At 44.8% G+C, this 14,836-nt stretch overlaps 1 protein-coding gene across 7 annotated transcripts in view; it reads right to left on the bottom strand.

The window, feature by feature from the left end:
- Positions 1–14,836, bottom strand: part of LCLAT1 (lysocardiolipin acyltransferase 1) — a 177,196-nt gene that overhangs the window by 119,324 nt on the left and 43,036 nt on the right. For 3 of the 7 annotated variants that reach the window (XM_068940101.1, XM_068940100.1, XM_068940107.1), the window contains exons 1-2: positions 3,969–4,101; positions 3,749–3,873 (exon numbers count right to left, since the gene is read on the bottom strand). The exons of 2 other annotated variants lie outside the window; for them this stretch is intronic. The gene's annotated coding sequence lies outside the window, so the exon portion shown is untranslated. Of the gene's footprint in view, positions 1–3,748; positions 3,874–3,968; positions 4,150–4,294; positions 4,405–14,836 lie in introns of those variants that run through there. 2 more of the 7 variants (XM_068940103.1, XM_068940106.1) reach the window with 2 other exon arrangements.

The raw sequence follows: 14,836 nt of genomic DNA, 5'->3' as shown, positions 1-14,836 counted from the left end.
TGACAAGTGACACAGCCACAGGTGACATAGCTGCAGCCACGCCCAGGCACATATCTCAACCTCACTCATGGACTAAGGTGCTTTAATACGTGCAAGTGGTTGCAAAAATTTTTCATTTATTTGTTTTCAAAGAAGTAAGGCTCTAACTTTTTATTTGGAGTAAGAATCTATTTCTGTACCGTAAATATGGAAAAGAACCAAGCAGAAATACTTCAATTAAAGTCTTTAACACACCGTAAGTCGGGAGTACTATCTGAATATGAGAAATTCAGACGAGCACCACAGACAACACATAGAAAGATGGTCTACTAGAAGTGGAATTATATTACAAGTATTTTTTGGAAAACTTTAGCATCTAGATTTCAATTAACAGAATCACTCAGCAAGCCATTTAATAAAAGACCTTATTGGAGTCAAAAGGAGCTCCAGAGCTTCATATTTCAGGAAATCAAAGTAACTCCATTCCTGTTTAAAAATCTTGATTATGGGTACTTGTCGATATCTGTGTTGTCTAGTATTGTTTCTCTTTGTTTAGCAAGAGAAATGAACTGCCTGGTTTTAGTTTGTTTTATTTCTCGTTCCCCTACAAAAGCCTGTGTTGGGTTCACATCTTTTAACGCTTCTGAGTACAACCAACTTGGTTGCTTCACTCATTCTGGGATTCTGCGTTTTGGTGAGGGAGTACAAAATCTAGCATTCATACATTAAAACAAACAGGAACAATGAGCATGTCTGGGCACAGAGTAGCTTACAGAGAAAACTTCCATGATTCAAACACTATTTTTTGGAAAGACTACAGCAGTTTTAAGTAAAATTAGTTCTCTTTCTACAAGCAACGTGTGGTGAGCCACACAAGTCCCATCAGGCAGTCTATTCATTTAGTCTTTACGGCACCTCTGATATCACCATCAGGAGAGAAGAGCAAATAGACATGGATTTTCTTGCAACCATAAAGTCTGCCTTAAAAACAACAAAAAACAAATTCAATAAGAAAGCATTCAAGAGATTAAGCAAAACCTTTGAGAGTCATCAGAACGAAAGCGATACCTGCTCCCCTGGCATCTAAAATAATAAAAACAGCAGGCTTATAACAAGGGATAACCAAAAAGCCCTTAAGAGTATAAGGAGTTTTAATATTACAAGAAGGAAGGTCTTGGAAAACAAACTGAAAGGCAGCAACTATTGGGGGGAGGGAGTATTGTTTCAAGAAATCCTCAGAAAAAAAAGACAAGCCCTCCGTCGGATTAAAGGCAAATTCACAGAGCCAAGAAAGGACTGTGAGTGTACCTAGTTTAGCAATTATTTTTGTATCAACCAATAATGACTCACCTAGTTTTCAAAACATGTAAAAAGTCTTAATAACAAAAAAAAAAAATTCAAATCAAGGAAACTTAAGTTTATTATAACAAAACAACTAAGAATGTTAAAATAGCTTTAGCTGAGCCACAGAAGCATAGTTTTAAAATTACTGTGGCTTTTTATTAAACAGCATTTAAACAGCGTACCTACGTCCTGAATATCTTTGACTATTAGCGGCCCTGTTTTCCTATTTATTCAAATCAAAGACAAATCCTTGAATCAAGAATTGAAGTATATAACAGAACATGCCAGACTTTAAAGCTTGCTAACCTATACAAAGAGAAGTTTAGTTAATTTATGTATGAAGATATCCTCTTAAAATGTAGTGCCTCGCCTATGAATTTCAACCTAGTTTTAGCATCAAGAAAATGGCTCTGTCCTTGAGAAAATTTAAACTAGTGGTGTTCTAACAATCCCATTGTAAAAATCCTATCCTGGGCAGCATTTATTTTACATAGTGTTCATAAGGTCTAAACAAAGATCGAAATAAAACCTTTGTCTAAACAAAGATTAAGCGGTAGAAACTTTACAGGGAGCTCACAGGGAGAAGTCCAGGACAGAATCATAGGAAGCCAGCGGAAGGGCAAGGGGACTCACGCTCTTGGGTTGAGGTGAGAAAGAATCTAGCTTGGAAGGATTAGAAATAGCTGCTGAAGAACAGATGCCCTGCTGGAACAGATTAAACACATGAGTCTGCCACTTGTGCTAGTGGAAAAAGACAGATCAAGTAACCTCAACACTGCTAAAATCCCACATGGATGGGAAGCTGATGTCTCAGGGTAACACTTTTGATTTTCTTCTCAGATTGCTTCTGTAAGGTGAATAAGAAACACCACAAAAGCAAAACTCATTGAGGTAACTAAAAGGTTAGAACATACTAGAAACAAAGTTTCTGTGTGCAGCTTCAGTTTGGGCTTGTCCAGTAAGATACAGTCCTATTTTCGCTCCAGATTCCTACCTCACCACGCATCCAGGGTAGATCAACCTCTTCGTAAGAGGCTTCCCTTCTGCTGCACAGAAGCTCTTTAGCAAGGAGTAAATGGAGAGAAGAGCCTCTGGAAAGATGTGAAAGTTCTTTCTGAGATTTTTAATGCCTTCACTTTCACCAAATATTCCCCACATATGGCTGCCTATTCTATTTTATTTTTTAATCCAAACTTTTCAGAAGTCAGAAGTTTTAAGCGTATTTCTCATTTTCTGAAAGATCAGTTTGAAATTTGGTTTCTTGATGTACAGTTTCACATTACACTTATGCCACAGATGGGTTAGATTAGTGCAGAGGGAGAAACAGCTTTCATTCAGATCAAACACTTGTTGGAATAGCTTCCATCCATCCGACAGAAAGCCATCCCTTAAGAACTCTGTCAGATCAACTCTCCTTGTGGTCATGCAACTGCTAGATCCACTACAAATAAAGCAGCAGTAACCCATAGCCACGGATGGGGAAGGAGTGAGACCACAGCATTCAGTTGCAGCCTATGTATCGACCGCACTATGTATATGTACCGTTAAACTGTAGCCTGACTTGCTGAAGAGCACTAGATAGTACAGCTGCCACTGAAACTTTACATTCAGAGCATTAGATAACACAATAACAGCTGATCGGAAAGTCAGGTACTAGGCTTCAGATTTCTCTGCTCAGTTTAAGACGTGCTTTGATTTTCCTCCTTTTATATCCTAGGTACCCCATTTGTAAATAAAATAAACCTATCTGTTAATTCCTCAAGTATTACAGCAGAATTAGTTTGTGCTTGAGAAACATTTAAGTCCTGCAGTAGTAAAATACTACTGAAAAGTCCAAAAGCAGGGAGTGGGTGGTGTCTTCAAAACAAGACACAGCTACTATGGAAACGTTTAGCAATCAATAAGTAAAATATTGAATAGCTGCCCATTATGTGAGCATAGCTTGTTCTGTGTACTAACATAAGCACTGGTTTAGAATACACATAAGCACTAAAGAGAAGTTGCACAAGTAGTTTAATTCTAGCATTTATTTTCAGTACTCAGCTTTCAGCAACCAAAATTATCCTAACAGTTTGGTTGTGGGAAGTTACACAGCTTAGTCTGATACTTATCTTGCACTTCGTACACAGGAGACCACTCAGGTCAAAGTTTAACTTTGCCATAAGGCAAATCTAGTCGAGAGAGCACGCTACATGCCAGCACCAATGGGAGAAGTGACAACACACACAGTAAATGAGGAAAGCCAACCCACTACGTTTGGGAAAAACTCACTCACTTCTGTGCATGTGCAAGTCATAACAACCCATTCAGCTTTCCCCCCCCCCCGCCTTTTCCTTCCCCCAAGTTACAACAACAAGCCTGCGTTTATGCCCCCGGGCAGAGTTAAGAAGCGCAAGCCCCGAAACCGCGGTTTCGGGTAACGTACACGTTTCACACACACAGAGCGTTTTCCCCCGGCGAGCTCGGGCTCGGGCTCAAGCTCTCTCCTTCCGCGCCTCCTCCGCTGGCATCGCCGCAGCTCGCAGCCCTCCTACAGCACGGCCACCATGCCTGCGGGGAGAAACACGGCCGGCGGCTGAGAGCCCGCGGCGCAACAGGCCACAGGGCAGCCCGCGGGCCCCCGGCGAGGCCCCGCCACCCCTCACCTGAGCCGGGCAACCGCCGCGGCGGGAGCTCGCCGCTCCGCTCACGGAGCCGCCGCCGCCGTGGGGAGCGCCGCCGCCGCGGCGCCGCCGCCACCGCCGCCGCCGCCCCGGGGGAGCGTCGTCGCCGCCGCCGCCGCCATCTTCGCCCGCCGCCAGCGGCGACCTCTGACCCTCGCCGATCACTTCCGGTCACGGCTGTCAAGCGGTTGCTATGCTACCGCGGCTTCCCTCCCCCCCCACCCTCCACCCCGGCCGCCCTTAAAGGGGCCGCGCCCAGTGGGGCGCCACCCCGCTGCGACCTTCCCTTTCCCACCCCTCTTCCTCACCCAGGAGAGGGGAAATGCCGGGAAGGTCCTCCTTCCCGAGGGCAGCCGGGGCCAGAAGAAGAGTGGGGACGGAATCCTGGCACAGGCCCCCGGCTCTCCTCCCGCCACCGTCCCCACCGCCCGCCTGGCCTTTGCCCCCAAGGCCGGAGCCTCGCTGAGGGCTTCGGCCTGGGATGGCGGCAGATAGCAGGCCTCGGCCGGGCCGGTCGGGGTGAGGCGGCGAGGAAAGCGGAGCCGCCCTCTGGCTCGCGTGGAGCAGTAACCCGCGAGCAAGGGCGGCGGGAAAGTAGGAGGAAAAGGGGGGGGAAAAAAAAAAAAAGCACTGCGTTTAGCTATTAGGTAACACGGGACAACGGTTAATCAGCTGTGTCATTAAGGCGGGGGAAAAACCTGCTGCCGTTAGCCACGGATTTTGGCATAAAAGAGTCTGTCGACTAATGAAAGAAATACAAGATGGTCACAGGATGATTTCCGCTTCCATTAGGGCAGAACTGGAGAGGGTTATGCTCAACTTGCTCTGAAACTGGCAATACTTTGGGGGTTTATCACTCTGAACCGAAGCGCCTCTCGCCGTTGACTCAGTTGACCTTTTTCTACTCTTTCCACATATATATGTTTGTTATGAGGCAAACAGCTCTGGTAAAACCCCAACCCAGGAAGGAAAACTCCAGGAGGTTTTAAGCAAAGTTTTCAGCCTGTTTAAAACAAAACTAAACGGATGCCCTGCTGACTAGAGCTGTGGGATTAGGACCGAGGGGACCCGGGCCCTCTTTCTGACCGTATTTCATACCTGTGAGCAAGCATCTCCCTCCGCAAAACCCCAGCAACGCACAAAGGGCCAGTGCAAAACCTGACACCGCAGCCCTTGATGGGAAAAAAATACTGCGCTGCTGCTACCCTGTAGCATCCTTGTTTTCTTCTGTAACTAACAGTGAGGTTAACAGAAGGGGTATGTAGGCACCCAGTTCTTCTTAAGTGTTTAGCATTATTCTGTGAAAATTCGTTGCCTTAGTAAACACCTTTGAGGAGCTGGGAGTCGTTTACCTATTTGATCAATATTATGAATTAAAAAATTAGTGAACGAACGTTCTGGGAATCTCATGCTAGAAGTGGTAAAAATGTGAGCTGTCCCATTGCCATCCCTTTTCTTTGTAAAGCTGAACTTTTTAGTGGATACAATACTTAACTGAAGTCTCAAAATACTTTAAATCTAGATGAAAAAGCCACTCCTTCAAACTGCCTACAACTTAAATGATTCACCGCTCATCTTTCGCCTTGTCTCCTGTTTTGGGCCAGGACTTCCCTCTACTGCCAGAGACAGTTTCATTAACTGGTTTGTCAGCCTCTCTCATATGCATGGGATGGTCTTTCTACTGGATATTCATTACCTTGTCCTCTTCTGAATTTTTCTTCAAGACCTACCTATGCTGTGACACTTGCAAGGCAGCAGACCACCTCTGGAGTAACTGTGTCCACTTTTGGGATCCCCAGTACAAGGAAATCACTGAGATGTGGGAGCAAATCCAGCAGAGACCACCAAGATGTCGGGGGGTTGGAGCACATGATGAGAGGCTGAGGGAGCTGGTTTGTTCAGCCTAGCAAAGCAGAGGCCAAGGGGGGATCTCCTTGGTGACTTCTACTAATGGAAGGCTATATGGAGCCAGACCTTTGACTGATAATGGGTAAAAATGCGTATGGCTTTATTTCTCTTGCACTGAAGCTCTTTGTATGGAAGAAATACATGCTCAAGTGGGTTAATAAAATCTTGAAGAACGTTCTGTTGCTAAGTAAGCATCTTTCGCACCATAGAGTATGTATCTCTGAGCACCAAAACAGGAGCCAAAATCTTATCCTAATCCACTCTCTGCCACTTGCAGCGTGACCCCGGACAAAACACTTCACTTTTGCATGTCTCGCTCTCCCCATCCGAACAGTAGGACTAATGACACTTTCTTCTTGCTCAGAGTAGTGTCAGGAGACAGTAGGTGAAGTTCCTAATTCGATTAGAAAAAGTGAGACACTGTACCACTCTGCTTGTTACCATATTAACACTTAGCTGTACATGCCTCCAGTTAAGGTATTTTACTTACAACTATGGAGAAAACAATTTGCTAAGACAGATTAAAACAATTGTTGCTCCGGTTATCCTTAAAGACCCCAAAGCAATTTTGTCCCGTTTGTAGACAAATTGTTTTTTCTATTGCATTGACATGCAGCCAACTCTGAGGAAGAACATGACAGCTTTTTAACCATTCACCGGGGCACTCCATTAGGAAATATATACTAGAATTTCATTTTCAGCAACTGCAGGGGCGTTGTAGATAAGCACCTTGTGCTTTACAATTATATACTAATGCTGAACTTCAGTGAGGTAAGGTACCATGGCCTTGCTTTGCTTTGTAACAAAGCAAAAAGTCTACTCAAAACCTATATATGTATTCATAATACCCCTACAGTTTTTGTGAAAATGGAAAGTACAATCTCTACAGCCAAACACAACAGTGAGGGGAAGAAAAGAATGTTCAGTATTCAGCAAAAAGGAAGAATCTGGCTAACTGGAAATGTTCGTACAATTCAAAAGGCTTTGTTAAAATAATATTAAGGTACCGGCTTTACCTCCACAAAAATAGTGCCGTTTGAAGCTGAAGTAAAACTTTACACATATTTGAAATGAAATCATTTAGACTTAATTTACACACAAAACAACTCCTGTGGGCAGAGGTGGAAACAGCGAGGCCTGGTTTCCAACAGATTTGCTTCCTGCATCCCTCAGTCACCCCCATCCCCACTGCATTAATTTCTTTTCTTCCCCACACTATGTTTCACAGCCCCGACAAGCAAGAAATGGTAAGTGCGGGCTGGCCAGCGAGTGCCCAGCTCCTGGCTGGCTGAGCTGCTGCTGCCAAAGGAAATAATGATGGCAGGGCTCTGTTTGCTCAGTGCGGGCACGAAATTACGTCTCTCTCCTCTGTCGCACTGTCACTATTAACAAATCTTGTCGGAACGTAACTACCCCTACGTCAAATTTGAGTGAAACATGCCAAACAGGTTCAAAAGCTATTTGAGGGGGACTTGAAGCCAGGTTGAAAGCCAGCATGGCTGCATAAGCAACATTTATGTGGAAAAACAGGCTGAAAAAATAAAAAGAGTTGACCTCATTGGGGAAAAAAATTAATGAAAAAACTTTTTTGGAAGTGGTCAGTATTAAAAATGATTCTGACTTTCTAGTTGTGCTGGCAGCTGAGAAATAAAAAATGAAATCAGGAAATGAGGCTGTCTATTTCACCATCCATATACTGCTAGAACATGGGAGTGTATAGACTGAGGAGGTAAGAGTCTAAGATGTCAATAGTAACACAGGGAAGAGGGATTTTTATGCTACAGCCAGTGGTAGGCTGTATGACAGGATCTCTGTATAGTCCAGATCTTCTCAGTGATAAATTCTGCAATGCGGCCCTTCAACCCATCCATGCTGGCGTAGCTCACCAGGAGTGACGAGCTGCAGCGTGGAGCTGGGAACAAGCTGCTGTGGGAGGGAGGAGGGAGAGGAGGGAAAGACGTTTGAAGTCAGCTTTGCTAAAAAATGGCAGTGCTTCTAAAACAGTTTTGCTTTTTAATCACTGTTGCTTAGTTCCACGTTCTGCTCATAGACTAAGCCCCCTTGGGCCTACATCTGAGCGCAGGGAAATGATGGACCGTGTAGCGCTCAAAAGAAAAGAGGAGGTAAGCAATACAGAAAATATCTTTAAGCAGCCAGACACAGCTCCCTAGAACTGCCAAATGAATGGTAGAAACAAAACTCACATTCGCCTGTGCCAGGCAAAAGCCTCAATCACCCGAAGGAGTGGAGACTCTCTAGGAGCTGTTATTGCTATATGACCTCGGCTATGGTTGCACAAAGATGTTTCCGAATTAATGACCCTCAAGCCACTTTCTTAAGGGTCTGCTGAGAGCCTGCTGTTCACATGGTTATTTCCACCTCCTAAGTCACATCAAAATGTGATAAATGCTTTCCCAAGGGTCCCATGCCACGTAAACAATGGCTGAATTAGCCCTAGAGTTGTTACAAAATGGCAAATTGAAGAAGAAGTGGGAATAAGAGGAAAGGCTTGTGCGATACAGAGCAAAAGATGAGAAGGGGTCATAATTGCAAGAGGTGGGAGTTCATGAGACGCTCTCTCCAAAGACTTCCCCCTCCAGAGAGAGCAGTGGAGCCGCCCTCAGATTCATCTCTAGAGACCTCATGGCCTTTAGCATATTTTATCCCAAAACCCTTTAGGATGGCTCAGCCCTGATCCCCGTGCTCTACCCTAACACTCCTCTAACACCTCATTTGCCATAACTGCAATACCGCACATACGCCTGGATTTTTTCCCCCCTCTTGGTTTTTTTAAGTGAATTTCATTGCCTGTGAGAAGAGCAAAGTTACTCGATGTCTGGATCATTCGCCTTCCTCCCTTCATTTTCCTTCTTTTCTGGAGGGATCGAGATTAAGGATTTGACAAGACAGCATAAGGAGTTTAACTTCTCCATCTGCTTACAGAGGAAAGCAGATATCAGAGCCCACATATCCTCTTAGGTGTGGACATTTGCTAACTGTTTATAACTTGCCTAAACCTCACTTGCTGATTTTTTTTGGCTTCAGTAGAAGTAGCGAAGGGACCTTGATTCAAAGGGTATCAGCACAGCACTGAGTAGAGATTACCGTCACCAATTCAAAACAGGGAAGGCAGTGATAGCATGAAAAGCTTGCACTGATTTAAGCTGGTATAATATTTCTGGTGCCAGTAAGGGAGGTGTGTATCTCTGGAGACAGACTAAGCTTATTCTTAAGCATGATTCCATGAACAGCCAACAATAAAGGCCACTGTTTACTTCATTACAAATATAGTAACTGGCACAGGTGATATAATGCATTTAGCTGATCTGGGAAACACAGTGAGTTTAAATGTTTTTGCTATCAAATTCAAAAGGCATCTGCAGGTATAACCACAAAAGGCAATTCAATAAATTATTGGTTTTTTAACTCTCCAAAGCTTAAGAGAAGATGGATTTAATTCAGAAATGTTTATTTGATTTAGTTGCTGTTTGGTTCACAGGAAACTCCCAGCAAGAGCAATAAAAACCTAGACTGCCTTTTTTATAGTACAAAGATTTTACACTGCAGCCCTCTCTGGTCTTTTTAAAAATGCCCCTCTCTTGTTTCAAATACTAAGAAATTCCATTCATTATGACTCAGAAAATTCAGAGATGGAAAAGATATATTAAGTCCTATGATCCATCTCCTGAGCAGTACAGAACTGCTCCCTGTGGTGCATTTGTATTCTTAATATTTTGCCCATCAGGTTTTTAAGGTCAAGTTTTAACTGAGCTGTTTTAAATCAGATTTCATGTTTGTATAAACAAATACATGGTTGTTGCGTTTTGCTGTCATTCTTAACAGATGCACCTGAGAAAGGAGGCAAGCAGTAGCCAGGATAAATGGCATGTGCCGGGATGAGGGTGGTTTGTTTCGGTTTTAAATTTGATCTGTGCTGCACACATTGGGCTTTTAACTATTCCTCTTTGGAGAAAATTCATTCTAATGCCAGCCATTAGCAATTTACTGTTGGTCACTTGGGAACAGCATGTTTTCTACAAGTTTGCTTCTGTCAGTCAGCATTTCTGATCTAAATAATTAACAGAGAGACAGCCTGGGTGAGACCGGACTTAACAGAATATATGGATACATTATTTTAAGACAATTACTTTACACTTTGTGAATGCCAAAAAACAGTGGAATGGGTTCAGATCTCTTTTACACTGGGATCAAGCTGGAGCTGCACCACTGACGTCCAGTGGAGGCATTTAAAAACGGATGCTAACGAACATGAGATCAGGATCTGGCAGTTCATACGTTGCAGGAATGCATTTGCTTGTCACTGAAATGCAATCACCTCTAGCATAAAACATGGCAGCTGTTTCACATCAAACGGTCAGGGTGTTGACCAATACAAGGCTGAGTTAATTCTTCAGAAAAGACAGAGGAGCAAAAGCATGGAAGGATCTCACTAGTTCACACAATTTGGATTCCTATCACCAACCCATTTAGTGGAAATTCCTGTTACCACCGTGTGGTATTGCTAGTTCAAATAGCTGTTCTTCTGACAGTGTCTTTTGTCTCAGTAAAAATAAATGTTTTGGCGTGAAAGAAAATAAAAGGCGAACTGGTAACTGTATGTACTAACCAGGGATATCTTGGGGCAGAGAAGGCAGGTCGCAGTCGGTAGCATGTTGGCAAAGTCACTCTAATTGGGAGCTTCAATCTTCCCAGCATACAGTCTTCTCTGTGAATAGGTTTTACATTGGGTAACTGCCTGACTACTCACGGGGTCCTATTACACTTGGTTTGTAAAAATTGCATCTGAGAGAGCGTGGGAATAAAAAGTTACAAATGTCCTCCGGCTCAAATTCATGTCATAGTTATAAGGAAAAGTCTAGGTTTATAGAAAACTGCCAGAGTTCCATCTTTGTTGATGTGTTCGATCAGGTACTTCTAAAGATGTTGGATAAGGGAGCTTTGAGATCATGAGAGTCTTTCTGGCGGCTCTGAAAATACATATGGGGACTCAAATGCAAGCACATTCAAAAAAGATGCAGCGAGCCGAGAGAGAAGGAGCAGGACCTTGGCCTTCAGAGCTGATGATTTCTGGAGCAAAGTAGAGGGGACTGGGTCATTATTCCCCAGGGTCTGGACAGGAGCTTGAGGGGGATCCTGGGAAGCTGTCACTGACTTACTGCAGTCCTGGAAAGAGATCGCAGCAACGGATGGGGGTCAGAGAAGGGACAAAGGAGCCCACCTTACGTAAGGCATTTCACAAAGTTACACAATGGAGAACCAATGCACTTTTATAATGCATTCCTACAGAGATTTAAAATGCTTTGAAAAGGTGAGTAAATATTATATCATAAGGTGGGAGACGGAGAAAGTGGAGCAATGAGGAAATAAGTGACTTCCTTGCGCACTGAGTCAGATGTATGACAGGGAGCAGTCAGGGCTGCAGAGCCCTCTGAGCACTGAGTCACAGTCTCGCAGATGCCCAGGTCTGTTAGACAAGGCGAAAACTAAAAGGGTAGGAGGAAATTTTCCCTAACTCCAGAAGCAACTTAGGACAGAGGAGTACATATTTCAAGACGGGAATAGATGGTTGGTGACAAACAGCAGAAGCATTTTGGATTCCCAGGATTTTATTACCTTTTCTAATGTGAGCCAAAGGATCCCGTCCAACTTTCCAGAGATTATTCCTCACAGGAAAAGTAAAGCCATAATAAAGGGCATAGCAATTGCACAGTAACAACAACAACAACAATAACAAAGATGTCTTTTGTTTAAACACCTGGACAGATCCAGCGTGATGCAAATAAAATGTGGGATAACAAACTCCAAGAGGCAGGCCACATAGGCAGAGGCTTGTCCGGCAAAGGCTGTAAAAAGAGATAAAGGGCGGTGCTGGTGGGGAGCAGCTGAAGCCAGCTCTCCCAGCAGAGCACATCTGCTTACAGCCTTCGTGGCCAAGCTGCCGTCATCAGTGCTGGTGACCCTCAGGAGCTTCCTGCGCCCTGGCAAACTGCTCACACCACTCCTTCGTTTCCCAGGGCTAACAAGCCTGACACCTTTTCTTGCTACCTCCCTCGACCAGAGCGCAGCCACCATCCTACGGACTGAAGTTGCTGTCTGCCGCTACCAGACCCTCTGAGGCTGCACGCTGGCGGGCACCTAAGGGTTAACGTGGGAGACCTCGCCAAACTTGAAAGGGCTCCCTGGATGCAGAAGGACCTCCAGCTGTGTCTTTCCATGCTTTCCCACACAGCTGCCCTAGGTAAGAAGGGCTATGCGTCGCTGACTGCTGGGGGCCATCCCCCGGCGCCGCTGCGTTTGGACGGGTGGCTGGCGCATGGCTCTCAGCCCTATCCCAGCCGCGTTGCCTCGGTGCATCGTGTGCAGCCATCCTCCATCTCGGCCGGGGCCGTTGGCTGTCTGCCCAAGACTGGAGCCTTTGCTGCCTGCCTTTGGGCGGCTTCGGTTCATTTGCGAGAGGCTCTGGGTAGCTCCCCCTTTGCCCTTCCTCTTCCCTGGCCACAGCATCTGCTCTGTGCAGAGCAGGTTGCTCAGGAGAAGTTTAAAAGTTTCTTAGTTGGGGAACTCAGATTACGTGGTTCAGGGTTTTCTGTGCAATACATAAACTGAGCCTTCACCAAAAACGCTGCCCTCACTCTTCTGAGACTGAAAGTAAGGCTCAGCGACGTAGCTAGGGATAGTATTGCACAGATCTGTAGGGCATAGTTTTATATCTTCTACATTAGTTTAGATGGCAGTGACATAAGGAGAACTATATATCCTGGCATATGAAATGCAGTAACTAATTATAATGATCTGCATTTCTCTGACTACTTTCTGTCCAAGGGCCTTGCAGCATTTAGCAAATATTTGTGACTGAAGTATCACAGTGCCTCACTGAACGGGTAGGTGTCACCTCCCTTTCTGGATGGAGAGGCAGGGGAACAGCTAGGTTTAAAACTTACAAGGCTAAAGGCCCAATTTCTTTGAACACCTCATTTTTTGGACTCTTGAGGTCTGATATTCAGAGGTACAAAGGACCCAGAGCTCCAGAGCTCCCTGGGACAGAAAGCACTGAAGGTAGACAAATCATTACTGATTTTTCTTTTTGTGTATTTACCTACCAAAGGAGCAGAGGAGGCTTCAGTGGTAGCTGGAGGTATTCAGCTTCCTTGAAAATCAGACCCTCGTTACTTTGAACTGGGCACTGAGAAACACAGGCCGTGTGCAACTTCATGGATGTGGGTATGACTGATTTTCCCAAGATTCACAGCGCAACTCAGACCTAGAGCGCAGGGACCATTTCTGTAAGATCACACCTTTTTTCAGAGGGAGTAGCGCATATATTTTGTACTCATTTTTCATGTGGACAGTTCTGACCTTCATATCTGTGCTACACCCATACCATCTTGGGGGTGAGGAATGCTTGACGCTGTATTATTACCGCCACTCACACACAGCCCTCTCACTTCTCTTTTTCCTCCCCAGGATTCCTCCGTTTTATCTCTCTTCTCCCTGTCTCTCTTCAGTCCTAAAGACAAGCTCCTACAGTCCTCTCAGGCTGCCATTCGGGGAGGGTAGAGCAAAGTTAACATTCAAGGGCTGAATTCAGGCTTCCCCTCAGTTATGACCCATCCATGAACAATATTACTGCTAGGAAGAAAACGTCATCTGCAGGGGATGGGTGTGGGAGCCACTGCGAGGTAGGGAAATGGCACAGTGTGCACTTGCACAACACATCTCCACATCACCCCTCCCTGGCTCACCTCTTGGATGGGCTTATTCATGGATCTGGAGGGGAGCAAGAACAAGGTAGAAAAGCACCAGCCATCTCTGCTAGAAAGGCCATGCACGTGGCTGCCAGGAAGAATTTGGCCTTGATTATACAAAACCTAGGGTTGTTTGGTCAGTCTCAAGCTGACATTGTCCTGCGCTGTGTCCAAGGAGCTCTGCTCTGGCTCATCGGAGACAGGATCTGGCGTTCTGGCTGAGAGCGAACGCGGCCGCTGAGGCTGGCACGGAGGGGACGGAGCCGACTTCAGAAAAAGCATGCAGCTTTCCAAACATCTTGCAGTCCAAAGCAAAACCAGCAGTTCTGACACGCTGTGAGCAATAAACAATGAGCTTTGTCAGCATGTCTAGAGGAAATGATAATTCCCGGAGCGTGAATGATGAAATGTTAACCAAGATGGAGGCTTTGGATAGCATTGTGGTTAGAAAAGCATATGTGTATCAGTGTGCAAGAGCTGACACTAAGGCAAAGAGCCCTAAGTAAGGCATTAAAGTCTTTCAAGTCTCTCAGCTTACTCCCCAGTGGCATTTTTGCCTGTCCCCTGCTTAGTGTGTAAAGCACTGTTGTGTAGTAAGGGAGATGAACACTGTTGTAACCCGCACCTGAATCTGCTCCTCTCCCACTGCGTCTCTTCATCACCCACCGCACAGCCCTATCATTCAGCCCTCTGAGACACGAAAGTTTAGCTTCAATCAATTTTACTATTGAAAGTGCATTACAAGATTGGCTATCCCTCTTTCTCATTCTGTGCACTAATGGGCAGCTCTGATTCCCCTGGTCTTTTCAGCTTCATATAAAGCCTAATGAAATCAGTGGGAGTCTTTTATAGGTTTCAGTGACCTTGATAGAAAACTGGTAGCCCCACGCTTAGATGTTTTGTAAATCTGTCCCATAGTTTCAAGGCCAAAAAGAGCCAAGTTATATGCGTTCCCCTTGTCTGTGGGACATTAAAGATATGCATTGCAACATGTGAAATGTTTCCAGTTACCCTGTAATGCATACCATCTACATTCATGTAATGGAAGAAAACAAGAATAAGAACAACTAGAATACAAGAAAATTCTACGATTATTCATTGTAACAGTACTAATTTCATAATGTCATCACTGGGGTCCCTTGCATTGAATAACCTAGATAGTTATCTCCGTGTGTG

This window comes from Struthio camelus, chromosome 3 (genome assembly GCF_040807025.1).
Source record: "Struthio camelus isolate bStrCam1 chromosome 3, bStrCam1.hap1, whole genome shotgun sequence".
In the NCBI taxonomy this organism is placed as follows: domain Eukaryota; kingdom Metazoa; phylum Chordata; class Aves; order Struthioniformes; family Struthionidae; genus Struthio; species Struthio camelus.
The sequence above is the reverse complement of the archived record's forward strand: the minus strand, read 5'-3'. Positions and strand labels throughout refer to the sequence as shown.